This window comes from Triticum urartu, chromosome 4 (assembly GCF_003073215.2).
Source record: "Triticum urartu cultivar G1812 chromosome 4, Tu2.1, whole genome shotgun sequence".
Lineage (NCBI taxonomy): Eukaryota > Viridiplantae > Streptophyta > Magnoliopsida > Poales > Poaceae > Triticum > Triticum urartu.
Genome location: NC_053025.1, coordinates 347,606,897 through 347,615,748, shown reverse-complemented (window position 1 = coordinate 347,615,748; position 8,852 = coordinate 347,606,897).

Genomic DNA, 8,852 nt, shown 5'->3' with positions numbered 1-8,852 from the left:
ATACCTTTTGATCGAACTCTTTACCATTGTCATCGGGACCCAAATGGTGTTTAGCTGGCATTGGCGTCGTGTAGCCTTTGCAGTCTTGCATTCCAAACTTCTTCAGGCAATCTTTGAGGTATTTCTCTTGAGATATGAAGATGTCGTTGCGTTCCTGTCGTATTTGAAGACCAAGGAAGAACATCAGCTCACCCATCATGGACATCTGATATTGCTCTTGCATCATATATCCAAACTCATCACTGTATTTCTGGTTGGTGCAGCCAAAGATAATATCATCCACATATATTTGGCACACAAACAGTTCACCATCATATCTCTTCGTGAAGAGAGTGGAATCCAGGGAACCAGGTTTGAAGCCTTTGCTCTTCAGGAAGTCTTTGAGTGTGTCATACCAAGCACGAGGGGCTTGTTTAAGGCCATACAGTGCCTTGTTGAGTTTGTAAACCATGTTAGGATGTTTTGGATCTTCAAAGCCAGGCGGTTGTGCAACATACACTTCTTCTTCAATCTTTCCATTGAGAAAAGCGCTCTTCACATCCATTTGATACAGAAGAATGTTATGATGATTTGCATAGGCCAGTAGTATGCGTATAGCTTCAAGCCTAGCCACAGGAGCAAATGTTTCATCAAAGTCAATTCCTTCAACTTGAGTGTATCCTTGAGCAAGGAGACGAGCTTTGTTTCTGACAACTTGACCATGCTCATCTTGCTTGTTGCGATATATCCATTTAGTGCCTATGATATTGTGCTTACGAGGATCAGGACGCTTGACCAGTTCCCATACATTATTCAGCTCAAACTATTGAAGCTCTTCTTGCATAGCTTGAATCCATTCAGGTTCCATGAAAGCTTCATCAACTTTCTTGGGTTCAGATATTGAGACAAATGCGAAGTGTCCACAAAAATTTGCTAGTTGTGTTGCCCTTGAACGAGTGAGTGGACCTGGTGCATTGATGTTGTCAATTATTCTCTCAATCTGTACTTCATTTGCAACATGAGGATGAACAGGATGAAGATTTTGCTCTTGTTGATCATTGTCATCGTTAGAAGGATTGTCTTCAGGCTGAGAATTGTCTTCAGGTTGATCAGGTGCAGAGATGATGAGTTTCTCTTCAGGCTGAGCTTCAGACGGTATGATTTCTCCAGTTCCCATAAGCTTGATGGTTTCACTAGATGGAACTTCATATAGCACATTTGGCAGGTGCTCTCTTTGCGAGCCATTAGTCTCATCGAACCGCACATCCACAGTTTCAACCACTTTATAGTGAAAGAGGTTGAAGACTCTGTAGGAGCGTGAATCCTTTCCGTATCCAAGCATAAAACCTTCATGTGCTTTTGGTTCAAATTTTGAAGCGTGATGTGGATCCTTGATCCAACACCTGGCACCAAACACTCTGAAGTAACTGACATTTGGATTCTTACAAGTGAGGAGCTCATAGGATGTTTTGTTCAGAAGCTTGTGAAGATAAACACGGTTGATGATATGGCATGCAGTATCAATGGCTTCAGTCCAGAACTTTCTTGGAGTCTTGTATTCATCGAGCATCGTCCGAGCCATCTCAATAAGTGTTCTGTTCTTGCGTTCCACGATGCCATTCTGCTGCGGCGTGTACGGAGCTGAGAATTCATGAGTGATGCCCAAAGTATCAAGATAAGTGTTGAGGCCGGTGTTCTTGAATTCAGTGCCATTGTCACTTCTGATGTGCTTGATCTTGATGCCATAGTTTTTCATGGCTCGATTGGCGAAGCGTCTGAAGACATCCTGCACTTTAGTCTTGTAGAGGATTATATGCACCCATGTATATCTTGAATAATCATCAACAATGACGAAGCCATAGAGACAAGCAGTAGTAGTAAGAGCTGAGTAGTGAGTGGGACCGAAGAGATCCATGTGTAGCATTTCGAAGGGTATAGTTGCTGTCATGATTGTCTTCGAGGGATGCTTGGCCCTCATCATCTTTCCTGCTTCACAGGCACTGCATAAGTGATCCTTCTTGAACTTGACGCCCTTGATGCCTATGACATGCTTCTTCTTTGCAAGAGTGTGCAAGTTCCTCATGCCAGCATGCCCTAGCCTCCGATGCCAGAGCCAGCATTCTGAAGCTTTTGCTAGAAGACATACGGCAAGTTGTGGTCTTGCTGAGAAATCTACCACGTACAAATCATCTTTCCGATACCCTTCAAAGACTTGAGACTTGTCAAATTCCATTAGAACAAGGCAACGATATCTTCCAAATATCACAATCATGTTTAAATCACAAAGCATTGAGACATACATTAAGTTGAAACCAAGGGATTCAACAAGCATCACTTTATCCATGTGTTGATCCCTTGAGATTGCAACTCTACCTAGACCCAATACCTTGCTTTTACCAGTATCAGCAAATGTGATGCGACTCTTGTCAGATGGACGTAAAGTTGAGTCCATGAGAAGACTTCGCTTGCCAGTCATGTGATTAGTACACCCACTATCAATAATCCATTCTGAAGCAGCTGGTGTCATATCCTACAGTGCAGTTAGGGGGATAGGCTTCACGGAGAGAATTGTGAAGCATAAACATTTGACGAGCAAGTGGATTATGAAAGCTTAGATCGAGGTTAGGACTAATAGGGCAAGTAGCAAGCGACTCAGGAACAAAATACATAATAAGACCATTTGGGCATTTGATCTTGCGCCCTACAAGATGTTTAAGGTCCCCAGCAATAGCTTCAAACGAATTTGATTTTTGGCTGGAGACCCTTCCCTGCAAAAGAGAGTTAAGCTTTCTTAGCCAGCCACATCTTCAAGGGTGGCTTCGAAGCAATGAGTCTAAGTGCAGCATTTGAGAACTTTGGCTTTGGAGCGCTAGCAAATAGTCTTGCAGGAGGACAGTAGTACTCATAAGAATAAGCAGAGTAGTTCTTGGTCATATGAACATGGACGTTTTATGAAACGCGCTCATATTCATAGGCCTGAGTATGGTTTCCCTGCAAAACATTTGCGTTAGTGCGACTCAGGTGAGTCCTTTGTCTGTATGAGGCCTTTGGACCATATGAAGCCTGTGGTCTAGGGTTTGTCTTCTTCACTTGTGGTGTCATGACGACATTCACAGGAAGATTCTCCAAACACTTTTTCGGCACCCAGACTTTCTTCATAGGTGGCCCATTCCTGCAGTTAGTACCAATATACCAGGCAAACACTTCACCATTCTGATTCTTAAATAGTTTATAGTTTGCATCAAAGGATTCATCAATAACAATGGGATTAGCACAAGTGAAGCCAGATATGGTGGACGGATCCACAAAAGGTTCCTTTGCAGCAACCCATGTGGTTTTGGGGTACTGCTCAGGTTTCCAGTAAGAGCCATCAGCATTCATTTTCCTTTCGAACCCAACACCCTCTTTCCTAGGGTTTCGGTTCAGGATCTGCCTTTTGAGGACATCACATAGTGTCTGATGTCCTTTGAGACTTTTGTACATCCCTGTTTCAAGCAATGTCTTCAACCTAGCATTTTCATCAGCAATAGCAGTGGTGTCCTCAGCAGAGGGGTTAGTTACCACATCAAAAGTTGAAGATATTGCAATAGTAGCAGCAGTAGAACATCCAGCAACAGAAGTAGTGTTGTCACGCTCAATGCATTTAAGACATGGTGGTTCAAATCCTTCCTAAGCGGAACTGATCTGTTTGGCGCGAAGTGACTCCTTTTCCTTTTGAAGATCCTCATGAGCCGCTCTCAATTTCTCAAGATCTCGCTTCCTTTGAAGATAATCATAGGAAAGCTTTTCATGAGTTGTTGAGAGCGTTTCATGACGACTTTCAAGTTCCTCATACTTAACATGAAGATTTTTTATCTCTTCAATTAAGGACTGAGATTGAGTCATTCCAGCGTCTAACAGGTCATCGCTTTTGTCTAACAGTTTTTGAATATGTTCCATAGCTTTCTGTTGTTCAGTTGCAATTTTAGCAAGTGTTTTCTAGCTGGGTTTGGAACCACAATCAGAGTCATCTTTACTGGATGTTTGATAGTGAGTAGTGCGTGTGTTTACCTTGGCACCACATGCCATGAAGAAGTATGTGGGAGCGGAGTAGTCCTTGTCATTTGCATCGGCGTCGGTGATGAAGTCATTGTCTTCAGTGTTGAAGATGGACTTGGCAATGTATGCTGTAGACAGACTTGCAACGCCAGAATCGGACTCCTCCTCAGACTCCACCTCCGCCTCCTCAGAAGCGGACTCCTCCTCTGAATCCATTTCCTTGCCAACAAACGCACGAGCTTTGCCAGATGAGCTCTTCTTGTGTGATGAAGACTTTGAGGAAGACTTGGAAGAAGACTTTGAGTATTTATTCTTCTTCTTCTTCTTGTCGTCAGAATCATATTCCTTGCTCTTCTTTTTTTCTTGTTCTCATTGTCCCACTGCGGACACTCAGAGATGTAGTGACCAGGTTTCTTGCACTTGTGACATGTTCTCTTCTTGTAGTCATATGCAGAAGCTTCATCATTCCTTGAGCTGGATCGTGAGGACTTTCTGTAGCCTTTCTTCTTGGTGAATTTCTGAAACTTCTTCACAAGCATAGCAAGCTCCTTTCCAATGTCTTCAGGATCATCCGAACTGCAATCAGATTCTTCTTCAGATGAGGAAATAGCTTTTGCCTTCAAAGCACGACTTCGCCCATAGTTGGGACCGTAGATATCTCTTTTCTCAGAAAGCTGAAACTCATATGTGTTGAGCCTTTCAAGTATGTCAGACGGATCGAGTGTCTTGAAGTCAGGGCGTTCTTGAATCATCAGGGCTAGGGTGACAAATGAGCTATCAAGTGATCTCAGGAGTGTCTTGACGACTTCATGCTTGGTGATCTCATTAGCGCCGAGGGCTTGAAGCTCATTTGTGATGCCGGTGAGTCGATCAAACGTGAGCTGAACATTCTCATTGTCGTTTCTCTTGAATCGGTTGAAGAGGTTGCGAAGGACACTGATTCTTTGATATCTCTGGGTTGAGACGCCTTCGTTGACCTTGAATAGCCAGTCCCAGAGTAGCTTAGATGTTTCCAGAGTACTCACATGGCCATACTGCCCTTTGGTCAGATGACCACAAATGATGTTCCTGGCAGTGGAGTCCAGTTGAACAAACTTCTTGACATCAGAAGTGGTGACACCTTCACCGGCCTTGGGGACGCCATTCTTAAAGACATACCAGAGGTCAACAGCAATGGCTTCAAGATGCATGCGCATCATATTCTTCCAGTAGGGATATTCAGTTCCATCGAAGACTGGGCACGCAGCGGAGACTTTAATTATCCCTGCAGTCGAGATAGCTAAAACTCCAGGTGGTTAAACCGAATCACACAGAACAAGGGAGTACCTTGCTCTGATACCACTGAAAGTGCTAGTGATCGACTAGACGGGGGGTGAATAGGCGATTTTTATGGAAGTCTTCAAAACATGGAAGTTTCGAAGACAAATGATAGAAATAAACCTATTACCATGAAGTGGAAGGTAGACTACACTAAGCGAGCCATAATAAGTATTCAATGAAATGAAAGCATAAAGACTAATAGCAGCTAGGCAGTATAGATCAGGATCGAAGATAGTATGAAGCCAATCAGAACAAGCAGTCACACAGTGAAGAGAGAAGATAATGCAGACAAGCAATGACTTCACAAGGACCAACTATAAACAAAGAGATGGGGAATATAGAACCAGTAGCTCATTGAAGACAATGATTTGTTGGACCAGTTGCAGTTGCTGTGACAACTGTACGTCTGGTTAGGGAGGCTGAGATTTAACTCAGAAGACTATGTCTTCACATTATTCCCCTTGAGCTAAGGACACCCAGTCCTTGCCCAATCACTCTGGTAAGTCTTCAAGGTAGACTTCCAAACCTTCACAGACTTCGTTCACCGACGATCCAGAATGACTCTTGGATGCTCAGAACGCGACGCCTAACCGGCTGGAGAATTCACAGTCCTCAAGTGTAATAAGTCTTAAGATCACACAGACAGGAAGACTTAAGTGATGCCTAACACTCTTTGGCTCTGAGTGTTTAGGGCTTTGTCCTCGCAAGGAATTCTCTCTCAAAAGCTTCGAGGTGGGTTTCTCTCCAACGACAAAAGTCGTATACTAACTCTGAGCAGCCAACCGTTTATGGTTGTAGGGGGTGGGCTATTTATAGCCACTAGGCAACCCGACATGATTTGTCCGAAATGACCCTGGGTCACTAAGGAACTGACACATGTTCCGACGGTCAGATTTCAAGGACAGACGGCAACTTTACTTGGGCTACAAGCAAAGATGACTTATCCAGCTCTGGATAAGATTTGCTCTCATTGTCTTCTCTCAAAGACATAGGATTTTGGTTAAGCATCACTTCAGTCATTCTGACTGGTTCACTTGGACCCCACTTAACAGTACGGTGGTTCCTATGACTCAACAAAGAAGAAAAAGAACGATGAAACAACTAAGTCTTCGCACTCGATAGTCTTCACGTATTGTCTTCTCTTGTCATAGTCTTCAATGTGAATGTCTTCACATACCACCTTTGACTTCAATGTCTTCATACATTTTTAGGGGTCATCTCTGGTAGGAAAACCGAATCAATGAGGGACTTCTACCTGTGTTATCCTGCAATTCTCACAAACACATTAGTCCCTCAACAAGGTTTGTCGTCAATACTCCAAAACCAACTAGGGGTGGCACTAGATGCACTTACAGACGCGTAGGATATTACAAGCTGAGCCTATATGGTTCGTCCATGTTATTCCTTCGGATCGATGGGTTGGCGTGTTGTTTTCGTGGGATTTGTGAACATCTTCGTAAACCTGCGACGAGTTCTTGCTGCGATGGAGGTTTGTGCCATGAAAGGTCGGGCCAACAATGGATCGACCCTCCTCTCACGGTTGCTCTCTTCTCACGTCTCTCTCCCTCTTGATGTTCAGGACTCTGGCAACCTCTACCTCGAACCCGGCGTCTCCGACCGGATCCGCACCCGCTCGTCCATCCACACGTTGCCGGAGGTCACCGCCGTGCCCTGCATCCTATAGCCAGCCGCCTCTGCTTCGTCCGGTTCGAGCGAGAAGAGCGAGCACTGCTGCTCCCCCTTGCATTGACCCATTCCAGCGCCAGCGTGGACCAGCGCCAAGTCACCCCGCTTGGCCTCTTCACCGGCCAAGGCCTAGCCGCTGGCCGGATCCGGCCCGGCGGGGTGAGGACGTGCCCAGCCCTATCCTGTGCATGTTGGGCCAGCTAGATTCGGCCTGACTCATGTTTTTTCCCGCAGAGCGATTTACTAATTATCCAGTGATTTACTGTTTTACAGATTGCACCCATATGTTCATGCATATAATAACTCCACAACCGTGCATCGTATTGAAATGTTTCAAACATGTAAAATGCTTAGAATTTCATCTAGTTTCATAATCTAGCACTTTCGTCCATGTTCAAAATTTTTAAACTTGTTGTTTGACTTAATTTGCATAAATTCCCTGTTAAAATAGTTTATTTCATAACTAAATGGTCGTAGCTCCGAATTAAATAAACGTTATATGTAAATGGGGTGAAAAAATGCCTAGATTAACTTGGTGCACTTTATTTTGCTATTTAACAACTTTAAAATGTGATTTAGGACAAAACAGTACCAAATTCGAAATATGCGTATGATGATTTTCCGGAATTGTCGTTTGTTGTTCCGGCCATGTTTAAACTTGCCTAAATAGTTAGTTTACTTATGCTCCACCTCTTGCCATGTTAACCAACATTTAACATTGATGGGTACATAACTGAGAGAGAACTAAATAAGTCATGTGGTGTTTCATCAATATGCAACTCGTTGCACATTGAGTTCCACTTAATTTATAGTATTGTTTGTTGCACTTTGACATGCCATGTCTCATTAAACCGGACATGCATCATACTTACTTGTGCATCATGCCATGTTTATGTGTTGTGTGTTTACCATGTTGTTTGCTTCTTTCTAGTTGTGCTTCTTCTCAATAGTTCCTATTTTCTTGCGATCGTGAGGATTCATTCGACTATGTTGGTTTGACTACTTCATGGATTCGATCATCTTCCTAGCGGGATTTCTGGCAAGATGACCGTCACCTTGGATACCATTACTATCTTTGCTTTGCTAGTTGTCTCGATGCTATCGCTATGTTGCGCTACCTAACACTTGTTTATCAAGCCTCCCAAATTGCCATGATAAGCCTCTAACCTTTTTCACCATCCCAGCAAACTGTTGTTTGGCTATGTTACCGCTTTGCTCAGCCCCTCTTCTAAAGTTGCTAGTTGCAGGTGCAGTTGCGGGTTGTTCCATGTTGGGACATGGATATCATGGATATCATGGGATATCACAATATCTCTTCTTTAATTAATGCACATATATAGTTGGTAATGGGTGGAAGGCTTGGCCTTTTGCCTGGTGTCGCCGCCCTAGTTTCCATCATACCGGTGTTATGTTCCTTGATTTTGCGTCCCTAACACGATGAGGGTTTATGGGCCCCTCTTGACAGTTCGCTTTGAATAAAACTCTTCCAGCAAGGCCCAACATTGGTTTTACCATTTGCCTAATAACAACTAAAACTTGCATAGGGACCGGCTATCACTCGAGGATTCTTAATCAACCCCTGGGCCAGTGCTCCTCATGAGTGCTGGTCCAACCTAGAGCACCTTGCGGCGCCCCCTAGGCAACTTGGTTCTCAGCAACCGTAAGCTTAGCTTATCCGTCGTGGCCTGAGACGAGATACGCGCGGATACTATCAGGGTGTCGGCATGTTGGGAGGTCTTGCTGGACTTGTTTTACCATTGTCGAAATGTCTTGTGCACCGAGATTCCGAGTCTGATCGGAGGGTCCCCAGATGGAGGATTGTCTCTGCG